The sequence below is a fragment of the Bufo gargarizans genome, chromosome 6, assembly GCF_014858855.1.
Source record: "Bufo gargarizans isolate SCDJY-AF-19 chromosome 6, ASM1485885v1, whole genome shotgun sequence".
Taxonomy (NCBI): Eukaryota; Metazoa; Chordata; class Amphibia; order Anura; family Bufonidae; genus Bufo; species Bufo gargarizans.
This window is the reverse complement of record NC_058085.1, coordinates 353,920,754-353,938,832: the sequence shown is the minus strand read 5'-3', so window position 1 is coordinate 353,938,832 and position 18,079 is coordinate 353,920,754.

The window sequence follows — 18,079 nt, the reverse complement described above, 5'->3', positions numbered from 1 at the left end:
CAGCTGAAAAGCCAGCTCAGAGCACGAACCCCACCATCCTCCCTGGCCCGGTCTCTGCTGTGGGACCGGTGCGTAGGAGTGGGGAGAAAGATGTGGTAAAGATGGCGCAGGACGCCGTCCCTGTTTGCGGTAACAGGGGCGGTGAGGAGAAGTAGGAGGGGCCAGACAGGAAGGCTCCCGGGGCGAATGGCGAGGGGGGCATGGTTGGTGGTCGGGTGGCTCCGCCCGCCTCTGCTGGGGCACTGGACAAGTGCCGGGTGGAGGTGTGGCGGGGCAATGTGGCTGCCACTGCCCCCCTTGCAGAGGTTGTTGCCGGGAGCCCTGTCCTGGGGTCTGCGTCCTCTGCCCCAGTCTGCTTCGCCGCTCCCGTGCGCCCTGCAGTCCCCCTGCCGGTTTTGGTATGGCGGCGGGGGACGGGGGGGCAGGGGTGGTGGGGGTGGAGGGGGTGCGGCCGCGGGTACAGCGGTGTCCCGATCCGGAGTTGCAGGGGGGGGTGCGAGGTGGCTGCCTCCGCCCCTCCCAAGTTGTATGCCCAAATCCTTGCCGGGGTTCCAGTCTCCTCTGCCCCGGCCTGCTCCACTTCGGTCCCTTCCGCTGGTATTGTTGTGGCGGCGGGGAGTAGGGGCGCAGTGGGAGTGGTAAGGGGTGGAGGGGGGGGGCTTCAGATATCCACAAAGGAGCTCAGAGCTGTGTGTGTGTAGGCAGAGAGGAGGGGGCGGTCCTGATGCGAGTGTGGTGCGCACCGCCCCTCCCTCCTGCACTGTCCATCAAGTGGATAAGGCCGGCGTGGCTGGGACCAGTAGTTCTACAGCCCGCCGGCCTGAAAAATCAGGAAAGACTGTTAAAAATGTGTCCAGCAAGGAAATGCTGGACAAAACAAATAAAGTGACCTCTGTCCCCTCTGGCCCAGCAGTGTGTGTGGGGGGAGGGGAGAGTGCGGTAGTGGCCACTGAAGAAGTGGTCACTTGTGTGAATACAGTTTATGTTCGTGGTGTTGCCCCGGGCCCTGATGGAGGGGTGAAAGTTGGAGGTCGGCCGGCCACTGTACAAGTGGCCGGTGCGCCTCATGTGGCCCCTTCAGAGGGGTCTGGAGTGACACCTGCTGTAGATAGGTCGGGGGGGGGGGTGGGGTGGGCCCGGTCCGGCTGCCCCTCCTGCGTCGGTTACGCCTGGCAGAAGTTATGCTGGTGTGGTCGCCGGCGCAGGGGGGGAGGGCGGTCCCCATTGTCCTCCCCATTGCCAATGTCTGGTGACGGTAACTTGCAGCGGCAACTTCTAGAGGCTCTTAGGAGAGGGGAGAATTCCATTACAGTAGGGGGGCAGCAGGTGGATCTATCCTTCTGGATAGACAGAGATGACCTGCGTGCCTTCCGAGAGCAAGGCGGGGCGAGATCACCTGGTCCTCACCCACAACCGGCCCTGGGTCAGCCAGACGGAATGTTGTCTGTCTGAAATGGAGAGGCAATGAAGCATGCCCTACCAGGAAGAGGGTGGCAGAGCTTCTCTTTCAGATGGGCAGTCAGGGAATGTGACATCTTTGCAATGATACATCCGTATGGCACCCGGGAGTTGATGTCAGTTTTGCCCGGCCAGAGGTCTTGAACTTTTCTGGTCTGGGTATGAACTGGCAAAAGACCAGCCAGACTGGCAGGGGTTTTTTGTGCAAGCGATAACCCGCCAGAATGAGGTCAAAAAGTGACCGTTCTGACCCGTAATGAGTCACTTTCTTGTGTTGACATCTTAACCTGGTTGAGCAGGTACGGGGACGTCCTAGCAGCATGGTTCACGCAAATTACTGAGAGCCCCCAAAAGTCACAAATAGAGGGAGAAGGCTGTTCTGAGTGCCACATGGGACGAGCAGACCCAGAGAGATAGAAACTGAAGTGTGCAGAGGAAGTACAGCTGAAAGACAAGGACCCACAGTCAACGAGTTAGCAGTTGCCCCGTTATGGTACTGGCCACACAGTCAGGTTTCCTGATGCAGTTTTTGGAAGCTAAAACCAGAAGTGAATTAAAAAAAGAGAAGTCATATCTGTTCTCTATACTTTCTCTCATGTTATGATCCACTCTGATTTTGGCTTCCAAATCTTTATCAGAAGATCTGACCAGGAGGAGCCGATGTACAAGAAAGGAGTGGTAGTGGCCCTGAGAAGTGTTGTCTCATAATGTACTCCCCTCGGGCCGTTGCTCCCTGGGGATCAGTGCAGTGCCATTATAGTACTGAAGAATGAGGCCAGAGCTAAACTTAACAAAGTCTTTGTTACTAAGTGCAATGTAGAACTTTAAACACATACAGTAGCAGCAGGCTTTACGTGCAAATCTTCTCTGGTGCCAGTATGGATGGGAAGCAGGTTGATTGGTAGCAATTCAGCACTTAAGTAGTACTAACCTAGTGTAGTCTGGTGATGGATGGCTTGCTGTAATCCTGCACCTTGCAGCAGTGTATTCAATGCTGATGGTAGAAGTTCACTCTGCATGGAGACCAAGAAGTTGGTCTGGTTCTGGATCTGTATCAGGAGCTCTGATGTGTGCTTCCTCTCCTCTGTGTCTTTGGACAGAAAGTCCAGCCCACTCCTACCAAGGGGGAACAGGGTAGTTAGACCTGTTCCTTGCTAACCTTTGCCAACCATTCTTGCTATTAGCTACTGCCAGAAGCAAACAATAAATACATACAATACAACCTATATACAAATTGTAATACCCACGGGTCTGTGGTACTACACATACCCTTAGACAGAAAGAGAGACAACTTGAGAGGAGGCCACCTGCGCCAACCAATTATCATCTGATTAAAGCAGGTTGTAAAGTTTGGAACATTTCAGTACTGACCTTCTGAGTAAGCTACTCAAGCAAGAACTTCCTGTGACATTTGTTTCCTGTGTGGGGAACATACTACGGCTAGTCCTTAGGATGTCACACTAGTATTGTAAGTTAGTTCAGTGCACTTGAACATAGATGAGCTACACAGCAAACTCTAGTCCTGTACTTCGCTTTACCTCAATTAATTATTGCAAAAATTCTGTATAGCTGGAGAAATTCATGAGCATTTTTTAACTCCAATATCACTACAGATAAATAAATGCAGTGACAACGACTTTGAGATCACGAAAGCCCACGTGGAAAAATAAAAGCAAAAGCCAACTGAATATAATAAGATTGTGTGTCTTGTTTGCAGACAATCGCTTCTCTAATAACAGCAGAACCACCTCATACTATGCTGCATTATCTCACTTTCCATGGGGTTTAACCCAAATTAAAAATGTTAAATACCTCTCATACCTAAGATTTGTTTACTCTGGTGTAATAGGCAATTTTGCACATTTTCGTACTGTGAGAATCAAAAGAAATGACTGGATTATAGGGAATGCACACATTTCACATAAGGATTACATAGATGATCAAGTCATCCTATGAAAATTGATCTAATAATCCTGTTTAATCTTACCATGTGAGAAAAATATATATTTCTGGAGTGTCGATAGTTATTTCATTGCATATGAGAGAGGGGTCAAGTGTTGACACTACAAAACTCTCATGAAGATTATAGGCTATAGGTTATGGTTAGTTGGCTCTTATTTCATCAGAGCTTATTCACATGGTTGGGCAATATCTGGTAAGTATTGGAAAGGAGAAAGAACAGAATGGTTAGGCCCAGTGGGCTCAGAGATTTAACCTGCTGGTGTAAACCTGTTCCGACCCACTATAGAGCGCCAGATCACTGGTCCCTAATAGAAGATTAGGGTATAGGGACCTTTGCCGGCAAAAAATAAAAAATTTTATAAACATACCACCCACATGGATGTACAGGATAAAAATAAAACAAATAGAAATCATAGAGAAGACCCAGTTAATAGTGTGCGGCAATACCTTACATATAAAAAAAGCCAGAGCTTTGTACCCATACAATATGGGGTTAAAATCATAGCTTAAAGCTTAAAAGAATAAAATAATCATGTGCAAGCTCTATTGACTTACTTCATGAGTGGGTGTTTACTTGGATAAACTCAAGCCACCAGGGAACCTTAAACCCCCCCCCCGCCAGCCTGGATCGCCTGTAGAGTATCAGAAGATGAAGGCAGCCAACGTCAAACGGGGCTTCTTTATAAATTCTTTATTAGGAATCAAACACTTTTTTCTGTACTGCTCCTGAGGAAGAGACTCTGTGTAGTCCCGAAACGCGTTGAGCCGGATGTTTGATTCCTAATAAAGAATTTGAAAAGAAGCCCCGTTTGACATTGGCTGCCTTCATCTTCTGAAACTCTACAGGCGATCCAGGCTGGGGGGGGGGGGTTTAAGTTTCCCTGGTGTCCTGTTTACACTTTCTTTTTTTGCTATTTGAGTTTTACAAAAGATTTTTTCCAGCAAAGGTCCCTATACCGTGATCTATATAGTGGGTCGGAACAGGTTTTACCCAGTGGGTTAAATCTCTGAGCCCGCTGGGCATAACCATTCTGTTCTTTCCTGTATCTACAACACATGCAGATTGTTATCTGCTTGGTGCCAACCCACTAGCAGCCTATTCACTTCTGTACCATACCGTATGCCATTTTTCACATCAGCTCTCTATCCATTGGCGCCTCTAGTTTGTTGAGATCCTCTGGATTTTTTCCACAGGATTCGACTAACCCTCGATCTCTTTCTTTTGTCCAATATCTGGTTAGCCCAGTGGATCAAAATTCCAAAGAAGGGGGAAAGGGTTTCCTACTAATATGCCTTGCTGCTAGGCGAGTCTGGAAAATGCTTGAGGGAAATGAGTGATGGAAGCCTCTGGGCAATGGACCCTTTACTCTCCCTATAATCCACTTCTGTTTATTGATATGCACAGATGTAGCAGAGCTTAGTTTTTTACTTGGCATAACTAACAATGTATTAAGTGTTTTTACATGTAAGTTTAGACAAGTGTCTGAGATCAAAGCAATGTCTACCTTCCCAATTGTTTGTTTATTATTCCAATGCATAGAAATAAAAAAATCTTGCCATGTCCTACTGTTTGTTTCTACAGCTCCTAAACAAAACTATGTGTCTCCATGGTATCAGACAACAAACAATGATCCTGCAAACACTATGCCTGCCATCTGTACTTTTACCACCCTTTCTAATGTACATTATCATCATGGTTGCCAACCATCCAGAAATTTATAGACAGTCCAGAAAAATAGGTGATTTTTCCCCATGTCCATGATAAAAATAGATTCGTCCGTGGGTATGTTATCTTGGTGGTAGTGTTAGAATCATTTTTTTTTTTATTAAGTACTGATTGGTTCTTTCCCCTTTAATTTTTATATTATCTTTTATATTGCTTGTAATGTAGTGAGTTAGGGATAGTTAGTTAACATATACATAGCCATTGATCTGTGTAAGATGATCAACAGGCAACATGCTAGAATAATTAACTCAGAGGACATGCATACTGTACACTGGACATCCTTAGGAGGAGGAGCTGAAAGGTACTCTATGAACTTTTGTGCACAAAGACAAAGAATTCAGCTCCATTGATAACAGCATCCAGGTAGGATGTTGTAAGTCACTATCTCTCTTGTATTACCATGTGGCGTCGGCCACGTGCAATGTGAGTAGCGTGGTATTAGGAGCTCCCCCATTGAGTTGCAGGCCAAGTGATTGATTGTTATTTAACTTTACTTTTCTGTATATGATTTGTCTGTGTTATATTTTTTTTACATTTAGTAAATACATTTAATCACTTAGCCTGTGTAAGCTTATTATATTCTCTAATCTGTGAATTCACATTAAAAAAATTGTTGCATCTCCTGCTTTTCCACCATCCAAACCACTTTTTAAAAAGGGGATGTAGCGATACCGGGGAAGGGGGCGTAACTAGTTGGCCAACAGATTTATCTTCATTTACTCCAGTTTTCTGGCATAAATGTAGCTAGAAATCTACAGCAGCTCTGAGCTGTTGTAGATTTCAGGTTAGGCACGAGGACTGCAGGAGGATGTGCCCAATTTATGACGAGGCTTGCACCTACTTACAAATTAGGCGCATGCTCTGGCAGCACATAGAGGTAGTAGAGGTCTTGTCACTCTGAATGGAATCCTGAGCATTGTGGGAGGAACAATAACCTATTGAATTGTTTTATCTGTTCTAAAAGCCATGAGAGGAGTTTTAAGGCAATTGATTTTATTTTTTATTTTTTTAAATCTGTGCTAAAAGTAATAAATGAAGCGTTGGACAGTTGATTTGGTTGGAAGTTGGTTTATTATTGACAACAGAAACGAGCAGAGTTTCGCTGAATAAACAGAAATTGTTAGTGATAGTCTGTGAGAACTTTGAGCAGTTAGAGCTTGCAGATTGTAGCTGTCAGAGCTCATTGACCACTGCGAACAGAGAGGTTCTGATAAGTCTGTAACAATGCAATGTCAAGATAATAAGACATGTATGGCACTAGAAAGAGAAAAACATTCATGTGTCTAGAAAAGATCATTCAGCACTTGTGTGAAGCCCTGTTACCCTAATGCTGTGTGTGTTGAAGTAGGAAAAATGTATGGCCAGACTGTAGCTTTAGAGATTTCTAACTAGAAGTAGTAATCTCGGGTGAATAAGTAGTGTTATTTAACTGTTATTGGGGTGTCCACCTCGTTGCATAGATACGTAATTCCATTAGTGGCAGTTAATGCATGACACCTGCTGTTTGCTCAGGCTCTTTGAGGAGGACACTTTGTCAGTCACCAGGACTACAGGATGAATGATGTCATGCCATTCCTTCACCTCCTGGAGGAGATGCTGATAAATATGGCTGGCCAGTGGACAGGATACGTGGCGCCTACATCTCACAGCCACGTGAGCCCTGAACTGGCTGAGGAGGAGGAGGATGTGGACATTAACACCCAGGAAATGTATACAGAAATAGGTGTTTTATTTGCACAAGCGACAGGAGAGGAACAGGAGGAGCGGGAAGAAGATGAGGAAGACCAGGCAGATGACCCCAATAGAATTTGGCAGTATGCAGTGGAGAGAGAGGCAGGGAGTCCATCCAGGGCCGGCGCCACTTAGTGTGCATATCCTTTCAGTCCGGCCGGGTACAGGAAACAAATGCTCCAGTACCGCGGACTGAACAGAGCTCGGCCAAGCTACACTAGAGGTTGGGGGGGGGAATGAGAGTGACAAGGGGGGGAGGAAATGAGAGTTACAAGGGAGGGGGGAGGAGGAAATGAGAGTGACAAGGGAGGGGGAGGAGGAAATGAGAGTGACAAGGGGGGAATGAGAGTGACAAGGGAGGGGGGAGGAAATGAGAGTGACAAGGGAAGGGGGAGAGGAAATGAGAGTGACAAGGGAGGGGGGAGGAAATGAGAGTGACAAGGGAAGGGGGAGGAGGAAATGAGAGTGACAAGGGAGGGGGGAGGAGGAAATGAGAGTGACAAGGGGGGAATGAGAGTGACAATGGAGGGGGGAGGAAATGAGAGTGACAAGGGAAGGGGGAGGAGGAAATGAGAGTGACAAGGGGGGAATGAGAGTGACAAGGGAGGGGGAGGAATGAGAGTGACAAGGGAAGGGGGAGGAGGAAATGAGAGTGACAAGGGAGGGGGGAGGAAATGAGAGTGACAAGGGAAGGGGGAGGAGGAAATGAGAGTGACAAGGGGGGAGGAAATGAGAGTGACAAGGGAGGGGGGAATGAGAGTGACAAGGGAAGGGGGGGAATGAGAGTGACAAGAGAGGGGGGAATGAGAGTCACAAAGGAAGGGGGGAATGAGAGTGACAAGGGATAGAGGGGGAGAGAGTGACAAAGGAGGGAGGGGGGAGGAGGAAATGAGAGTGGACAAGGGGGGGGGAGGAAGAGAGTGACAAGGGAGTGAGGGGGAGAAGAGAGTGACAAGGAAGGGGGGAGAAGAGAGTGACAAGGGAGTGAGGGGGAGAAGAGAGTGACAAGGGAGGGGGGAGAAGAGTGTTAAACGAAAGGGGGGGGGGGAGAAGAGAGAGTGATGAGTGAGGGGGGGAGAAGAGAGTGACAAGGGAGGAGGGGGAGAAGAGAGTGACAAGGGAGGGAGGGGGGGGGAAGAGAGTGACAAGGGAGGGGGGGGGGGAGAAGAGAGTGACAAGGGAGGGGGGGGAAGAGAGTGACAAGGGAGGAGGGGGAGAAGAGAGTGACAAGGGAGTCCCCAGAGACAGACCAAGAGCCAGACTGAAGCCAGAGACCAGATCATCTTATTGTCCTGGTGGTAAGTAGACAATGCAATATGTTTATTATTTAATTGTTTAGTTATTAATACTACATTGGAAACTAATTTACCTCACATTGAGGGTCCATTCACACATCCGTGTGTGTTTTGCGGATCCACGGATCCACAAAACACAGACAGCGGCAATGTGCGTTCTTCATTTTGCGGACCGCACATTGCCGGCACTAAGAGAATTATGCCTGCTATTGTGGACAAGAATTGGACATATTCTATGTTTTTATTTTTATCTTGCCTAGGGCAGCAAAAATCCTTGCACCGGCCCTGAGTCCATCAGTGTCATTTCTGCCAGGGCCGGCGTGAGCACTCGTCATACCCGGGCAAGTGCCAGGGCCCAGTGCGCTGCTATGAGCGCTTCCATCAATACAGATGGAAGCGCTCATTGCTGGAGCGCAAGAAGCTAAGTCACATAAAAGACTTTTTCAGCAGCATGCAGAGTCTAGCTGCCTCTGTGTGGCAGGCGCAGCACTATGAAGTGCATTTTGCGCTGTGGCATTAGAAGAATTCTGATATCTCTGACTTTTTAGTCTAACCAGACTGTCTATTAGTCTGTAATTCCTCTAGCGCCGTTCTATGGAAACAGTAGGTTTAAAGAGCACAACAAATGCTTAAAATAACTTCTTTATTAACTTTAACTTTTCTTTATATATAACACTGCCGCCTCCGCAGCAGATAGTCTATGTACATAACATGTGTTGAAAATATATCACAAAATGGCGGTATGCATAAGATGGTGGTTCAACTGTTCAATCTAGTCATTCAACAGAAAAGGATGGATATATTTCTCTCTTCAGTATCTCTTACTTTAAAGTTATTTAAGCACTTTATGATCTTTCTGAGAGGTATATCTGAGGTCTAACTAATAGTTCTACTTGCTGAATTTGGTCGCAATTTTCAGAATGCAGTTAGCAGTAACTATTTGCAGATTGGTTGAGTATGATCTGCTATGGTTGTATGCAATTTGGATTGCAATATGGAATTTGAATTTGGATTGTGAACTTTGTAGTTTGCAAATGGTGAAACTGTAATTAAACACACATATAACTGGTTCAGTATACAGTTCTAATCACTATATTAGCAGTAGGATCAATATATCTGTTTTAAATACCTATTTTGGCCTCTCTGCTTCCATAAAACACAGCTCTTAGTGGAGTGAATGTCTGTTCAGTTTCTCTCCTCTGGTGCAATGATTCTAACAGCTCCTGCTAGGGGAATTTCCCACACAAGCTGTGTGTTAGGCTGGTTGTAATTGGTCAAGACTCCTGCCCAGCAACAACAGTTTGACTCTATGCTTTCTGTTGTGTCTGCAGTGTCATTGAGCTTACCTTACATTATATAATGAATCTTAAAGGCATATTATCTTTTTCTGCTTCTGTGGCCGCAAAATATAACTATTACATGACATCCAAACATCAAGTCACTGTAAATAACTCTGCTTTTGTCTTTAACACACAAACATAGGAACTGTATTAAGTTTGTTGACAGGTCTAGCTGTATAAACATATAAGCTATATTAGCAACCTAGGACAGGTCTTAGCTGGCCAGCTACACTCTGTCCCCTTTACAAGCTTCCATTCTGTGGAGCTTTAGACGCGTCCCTCTTCACTCCAGCAGAGCAGCACCTTACCTTACAAGCTTCAGACACGCCCCCTCTACACAGGATGTTCTGCCTGAGGAGGAGAGAGACGCCAGCGGAGCAGAAATGTGAAGAGATGCAGTCTGTGAGTGAGTCTGCACTGTGACTGTCTCTTCTCTGTGGGACAGGAGGGGTGGGGGAATGTCAGGGAACTCGTCATGCTGCTGCTGGATACTGTAGACTAGCAGCTTCATGATATTTAGTTGTTTTACTGCCTCATTAAGCAGTTTGCTTCCATGACACCTGCCCCTGCCCCCAATATCCTCTCCTTCTCTTATCTCATCCTCATGGGGCCCCTGCTGTCTCCTTTTCTCCCTCATGTATCCAGAGCTCCTGTTCCACCCTCCTATCGCCTATTGCTGCCCTGCACAGACCTCCTGCCACTACTTACATAGAAATATAGAATGTGTCGGCAGATAAGAACCATTTGGCCCATCTAGTCTGCCCAATATACTGAATACTATGAATAGCCCCTGGCCCTATCTTATGTGAAGGATGGCCTTATGCCTATCCCATGCATGCTTAAACTCCTTCACTGTATTTGCAGCTACCACTTCTGCAGGAAGGCTATTCCATTATTTTGAATGGAGGGCCACTGTGGGGTCATTATGCTGTGTTGGGGGCCCATTATGCTGTGTTGTGGGCCGGAGCCGGCCCTGATTTCTGCTAATGGCCAGATGCATGCTGAGTTGCTTGCATAGTGACAGCCACATTATCACCATTCAGCAGAAGGATGACTACTGGCTCTCCACAATTTTAGGACCTCACTACCAGGTCAAAATGGGGGCCTTTTTTACATATGCTGAGAGGGATGATAGACTCAACTACTATACAGACATGCTATGTAGTCAGTTGGTCACTTCTTATGTGCGCTATCTCCCATCCTCATGAAGGTCTGACCAGGGGCCCCCCTGTGCTAATGTTTCACTGCCATGACTGCTGGAGGGGGGGGGGAGGAGGCAGGAGCAGCACCAGCTCCGTCTGCAGTAACTTGAATCTCCAGGTCTCCAGTCTCTGATGATCATGTTTCTTCACCCGCCTACTGAAGAAACAAGCCAGCAGCAGAGGCAGGACATGGAACAGAACATGAACCAGCAGGTGGTGGCATACTTGGACTGCACCCTGTCACCCCAGATCCCCTGGACTACTGGGCAGCCAAACTTGAATTGTGGCCACAACTGGCCAACTTTGCTGTGAACAAGCTTTCCTTTCTGGACAGTAGTGTGGCATCAGAGCGGTGTTTAGTTCTGTGAGGGGCATAGTTAGCCCAAAGAGAACTCACCTTTCAACACAAAATGTTGAGAAATTAACCATTATAAAGGAGAATCAGGCGTGGATCAGCCACACCAGAACATTGTGAAAAATGTCCCGTTACTTCTGGCCATGTGATTCAGCCACTATTCTGATGCTGTCACCCGCCTGATGCCACACACCTGCTGCCATCTTTTCCTACTGCCACGATCTGGAGCTGTTACTGCCACTGCTGTTGCCCCCCACCTTCCCTGTGACTGGGCTACTATGTTGACTCCTCATGCTGTTGCCACCCTCACCACTCTGTGACTGGGCCACTGTGTTGACTTCTCATGCTACTGCAACCCTCCCCACTCTGTGACTGGGCCACTGTGTTGACTGCTTATGCTGTTGCCACCTCACCACTATGTGACAAGGGCACTGTGTTGACTACTCATACTGTTGCCACTCTCACCGCTCTGTGACTGGTCCACTGTATTGACTCCTCAAGCGGTTGCCAACCTCAGAACTATGTGACTGGGCCACTGTGTTGACTCCTCATGCTGTTGTCACCCTTACCAGTCTGTTCTGGGGACACTAGAGTCCCTTTTGGGCCTTGTTGACATCACAGTTTATTTTACCTTGATCCGTCAGAAGAACCGAAAAATGAAAAACACAACAGATCCTGTTTTTGGAGCATCTATAAGGCCTCTATCACATGGTAAGCATTTTGCATCAGGATTTGATCATGATTTGGAAGCCCAAAGTCTGTTTTGGACCCACTCCTGTTTTTGCCTTACCAATACTGATCAATTACTGGCCAAATACTGACCGTGTGAAGGCGGATACTCAAAAGACAGGATTTATTTTATTTTTTTGGGTTGTTCAACACAAACTTACTGTGGACACCCTCCCTACAGAACAAGTTCGCTAACAATCTATGTGGAAACAGACTATGTAAAATGAGACAACTCTTCCACTCTATAGTAGAATCTTGGGCCACTGGTGAGCCAAAATCAGGAGCCAATCCAACTTGCAGATAATGAATCATGAAAAGATCTGCACCTGTTCTTTGTTTTGGACTCGTAACTGGCCAAATAAGGTAAGTGTGAACTAAGTCTAATAGTGATGCATGCCAATGCACTCATCCAAATACTGTATGTGATCTGCCTGTCATACTGGCGCACAGTAACTGTTTCAGTACCAGAAAGGACTAGCTATGCATGTTGCTGCAATGCACAGGGATGTACAGTATACACAGAGCATTGTCAGGTCAGATTTCTCACTTCTCTTAGGATAGCCAGTTGTGCTATCGGAGTGATCTTAATAGGATGCCAACTTCTAATAAGAGTAGCAACATCCTGAATTTTCTCCATTTGCTGAATTTTTTTTCGTACCCTGGCTTCATTTACACCCAGGTCTTTAGAAATGCCTTTGTACATTTTTCCAGCTTCAGGTATCTTTATAACACATCTTTTGAGGTCTTGTCTGCATCAAGGCACGGCTCACATTAACCAATCTTCTTGAGAAGAACAGATTTGTCAGTAACCAGGCTTTGTGTGCCTTCATTTATTTTACTTTCCAAGCAATGTGAACACATATGAACATGGGACCAACACAGATGTCTTCAGATGCCAAGTGCACATGTAACTGGTCAGCCACTTTCAATGTCATCTCTTTAGTTGAAACACCTTGTGCTAATAAGGTCTTGGAAAAGTCACTGATACAGAGGTTCACTTACCTTTTCTCTCTGCACTGTTGATACTTATGTAATTTGCTAAAAAAATATATATTTAAAAGGTACAACGTTTGGTTTTATTAGTTTAGTTAGATTGTGTTTATCTGTAAATAAGAGAACAATGAAACCACATCTTATTAGTGATCAAGGGAGAAATCCAAGTTATTACAAAGGGTTCACTTACTTTTCCTTGCAACTGTAAATGGCCTGTACAAAAAAATATGGTGAGAAGCTGTTCCATGTAAAAAAATCTCCTCAAAACACAAGGGGGTACTGCACTTATGAAGAAAAGAAGGGTAAATCTCCAGAAGAGACAAGGCTGTTTCACCACAAAGCTGTGAATCTGTGGAGCAGTCACGTCAGAAGGTGGTCAGAGCAGGAACAGTGGACAACCTTAAAAACAAAAAGGGCGTAAATGATTTCCTAGGGTACGACGACACCATCTGGTTTCCTGATGCAGCTTTGGAATCGAAAACCAGAAATTAATTAAAAAATTAATTAAAAAAAGGAGAAGTCTCCAAAATCGCATCAGTAAACCTGACCGTGTGGCTGTACCCTTGATTAGGTTATTGATTATTTTCTCAGGGCTTCTATAATCCCCTTAACTTCACTATGTTCCCACCTAACCAAAAAGAAAAATTTGCATCCATGAAAAACCAACCAAATTCCATCTTGCCTCCAGCCGTAGAACGCCAGCTCGGAGACACCAACTGATGGACACCTCTCCGAACCAACCAATTGCCTAACTATGAGACTCCCATTCTCCAGTACCATCCCAAACCACCAGCTTCGAGGACTTCCGACTGCCAACAACGCGCAGCTTGAACCCAACTACCCTCAAGCTTGCACGTTCCTCCACAACCTTAATGCCCTCTCAATACCTCCCTGCAGACCCAGGGACCACAGATCAATACCCACTGCATTGAGGTGCACTTCATCAGCTCTCCAAAATCCACCACTACCTGACTCCAACTCTAAATGCCTGACCGCCACAGCCCCGTTCCTGGCCATGAACCTCCCAATTGCCCTGTTTACCTTTATCCTTGCCTTATTAATGCGCTCCACCGATCGCGCCTCCCACCAACTCTTACGAGGCACTATATCTGACCACACTGTTAAGAAGTCCACTGCTTGCTGGTCAGGGTATCTACTTAGATACCGTTCAATCCCTTCTACCCGAATTGGAGTCAGTCCCTTTTGCAGAGGACTCACCCCCCCATCACTTAATCCGCATGAAGAAGACTCATGCTTGAATTTGCATTTAGCCCCGAACCTGCAGCTCCCTTAGTTAAACAGGAAGCACAAGCCCTTGGCAGATGCTGCTGCAAAACCGGACTGACCCGACCCCCCTGGTTCCCCCCGAAAGGACTGCCCTGGCCTCACTGGCGCCATGACCCTTATGGTAGGGCGTGCCGCCTTACTCTGTCTAAATTGCTCGTCAAACCTGAGCCAACCCGAACCCCCATAGACCCTGTAAGCCTCCCCTATCGCATCCAAATAGCAGAAAAGCGCCGAACAACATTCCGGGGACTTTTCCCCAATCACACTGGCTAAAATGGCGAATGCCTGCAACCAATTCGCGAAAGTACGCGGGATCAAACAATACCGACCACTGGCGTACATACAGGGGTCGCAGTTGTGACCGGGCCCGGCACTCCAGGGGGCCCTTTCGCCTGTGGGCCCCCAGGCTGCCCTAAAGCATGTTAAAAATAGGTGCTGGCAGGGGCCCCGCTGTACTCACATGTAATGGAGCGCTCTGATGGAGCCCAGCATGATGTACAGTGGAAATTTGGGGCGCCATCAGAGCGCTCCATGCCTCCATTACATGTATAATATGGGGGGGGGGAGGGGGGAAGCGCGCACTCACTCACACATACCCGGCGAGGCAGTTTGTTACCATAGTGAAGCAGGGAAACCTCTCTGCTCCCTGCTTCACTGATCTTCAGAGCTCAAGAGCTCCCTCTGCTGGCCCCACATTGCGCTGCTGGCTGTGGGAGGAGAGCTGAAAGACCGGGAATCTGCCTTCAGCACAGCCACCAGCGCAATGAGGGTGGGTGCCTGTCATCACGGAAGAAGGTAAGTATGTGTTTTTTTTCCAACGCTGCAGACTGGGGACAAGGGGGGGGTTTGATGGGTACAACTAGAGTGAGGGGGCATAAAGTGGGCATCTCTACTGAGGGGCACCTAATCTGCCATAACTAATTTGAGGGGGTACCTAATCTGGCATAGCTACTGTGAGGGGGGCACATATGAAGGCATAACTATGAGGGGGCACATATCTGGGCATAACTACTGTGACAGGAACAAAGGTGGGCATAAATATTGTAAGGGGCCACAAGGTGGGCATTAGTACTGTGTGGTTGCACTTAGGGGAAATGTCCTAGATTACCCTGTGTAGGAGAGTACCTGGGGTGGTAATAGACGGCAGGTACGTGCCACCGGGGGTCCTGGCACCGGTGGAGTAAGAGCCAGAAAAGTGCATATTGCAGCGGTTATGCTGTTAACACAGCGGATCCGGGCCGGCTCTTATTGGGAGCAGGCAGATATGCGGGCGGGTGCCTGTCTCCCCACGGTCCAGGCCAGGTTTTGCAGGGAAGGGTTAAAAACCTGACCAGCAACAAGGGTGTGGTGTGCAATGTGAAGCTTCTGTGTTCTCTGGCTGTGAGAGTGAGAAGTGGAGGTGAGCTGGGCTGTGTGCTGAGGCCTGTGGAGGACTGTGCAGGATCCTGCAGCTGAACCCAGGAGGGATCCGTGTCCTGTGGCTAGAAGCAAGACCCATGGACTTACTTCACCAAGGAGAAAAAGGTGACATTACTCCTGGCTTTAAATAGACTTTGCTTTATGTGACTGAAACAGGCCTCAAGTAGCCGGCAGCAGGGACTTGCTGTGTTTGAACTATTATTTTGCTGTTGTGTGTGATCCACCCTCCCTATGAACTGCACCGTCTTTCACTTGTATGCACCGTGTGAATAAACAAAGCATCGTGTTTGACACCAAGACCATTCTGTGTTGCCTCTATACTGCACTCGCTACCACTGCCTACCAGAGCGGATCCCCACAATTGGTGGCTTCAGCGGGCAAACGGCAGTGAGGCTGAAAATGGTGCTGTTTGGACTGTATGTCATATATTAAGCCAGCAAGTTTTGTGGCTCCAGACAAGATGGAGGAGGCTATTAGACACTTGGTGCAAAGTAATGAGGAGGCTACTCGGAGACATGAGGAAGCCCTGAGAGACCAGCGGCAGTTGAATAGTTTACTGGCCCAGCAACTGGCGACTATGCAGGAGTCCATGCGGGTGTTACAACAACAAGCCGTCCCGGGGGGGACCGCAATCCTACCTGCTGCCCGGGATAAGGTGCGCTCAGCGTTAAGAAAGATGGGCCCCGAAGAGGATATCGAGGCGTTCCTGATGGTCTTCGAACGCACTGCGGAACAGGAAAGGTTACCGGCAGAACAGTGGGCCGAAGTAGTGGCGCCATTTTTAGTGGGAGACGCACAAAAGGCCTACTTCGACCTCAGTCAGGAGGAAGCCAAAAGCTATAAGAGGCTGAAGGGGGAGGTGTTGGCTCGTCTTGGGGTTAATACCTATGTGCGTGCACATCGAGTCTACCGGTGGGCCTTCTCCGAGTCCCGGCCTGCTCGGTCCCAGGCCTATGACCTGTTACACCTGGTAAGAAAATGGCTGCAGCCTGAGACATTGAGCCCCTCGCAGATGGTGGAACGGGTGGTGGTTGATCGTTTGGTGCGCACACTGCCAAGGGCCATACAGCGCTGGGTTGGTCAGGGAGACCCCGGCAACCTGGATCAGTTAGTAAGCCTTGTCGAGAGGTATGTGGCAACCCAGGACTTGGTGCGGGACTCAACGCAGGCGCAGGAATCCCGTCGGGCTCCCTCTCAGGCTAGGGATCCGGAAAAAGGGACCCAACCACAAAGGGGGGGGAAGGCTAGTCCTACTCCAGGGAAGAGAGACCGGGGAGGGACCACGGGGATTCAATGTTGGCACTGCCACGGCCTGGGACATAGGGCAGCGAACTGTCCTCAAACACCTGAACCCATGGATTGCGGGTTCGCTCGCCGGTCCTCTTTCTTTGCCCGGCCTGTATGTACCGCGGATGCCAGGCCGACCACCGATATGCCACCTCTGTGCCAAGTCTTGGTCGATGGGCATCTGATTAATGCTTTGCTGGACTCTGGGAGCCTGGTGACCCTAGTGCATGAGTCCTTAGTGTCTGAGACACTCCCAGAGAAGCAAACCCTGTCCATTGTCTGTATCCATGGGGACCGCCGGGAGTACCCCACTGCCAGGGTTACCATGTCCGTGTTGGGCAAAGAGGTGCAGCATGTCGTCGGAGTGGGACGCCAAATCCCTTATGCCGCCATACTGGGAAGGGATTTTCCTTTGTTCTGGACTCTGTGGAAGAGCAATATGCCTTCCCTTAGGGACAGACGACAATCGGGCCCAGTGCCCGAGGATCCCGATGCAGGGATACCAGCTGTAGGGGTCACCACATCACCCGTAGAGTGTCATCCCGATAGGTTTCCCCTAGAGGTGTTGGCAGGCGAATCCGTGGAAACCCCGTCCATCCCGGACCTGGAGGTATCCCGTGACACGTTCGGGACCGCCCAGCTCCAGGATCCGACATTATTACGGGCGAGGGAAGGGGTGACAGTGGTAAATGGGGTGGCTCAGCACCCAGGGGCCGACTCTGTGTTTCCCCATCTGGCTTTTAACCAGGACCTGCTGTATAGGGTGGACAAAGTGCAGCACGAGGTAGTGGAGCAGCTGGTGGTACCCCAGCCATACCGCCGTGTGGTACTGGACTTGGCCCACTCCCACGTGCTGGGAGGACATTTGGGCGTAAAAAAAAACCCAAGAGCGGATTCTGCAAAGGTTCTATTGGCCCGGGGTTTATGAGGAGGTCAAAAGGTTTTGCCAATCCTGTCCAGTGTGTCAGATGACGAGCCCCCAGCCCCACTATCGCAGTCCCCTAGTACCCATGCCCATCATCGAGGTCCCCTTCGAAAGAATAGGGATGGATCTGGTAGGCCCCATAAACAAGTCGGCCAGAGGGCACCAGCATATCTTGGTGGTCTTAGACTATGCCACCAGATATCCTGAAGCGATCCCACTACGTCATACTTCTGCTAAGCTCATAGCTAAAGAACTCATGGGTATGTTCGCAAGGGTGGGGATTCCAAAAGAGATCCTGACCGACCAGGGGACGCCCTTCATGTCTAAGGTGACGAGGGAGCTCTGCAAGCTTTTAGGGGTTAAACGGTTG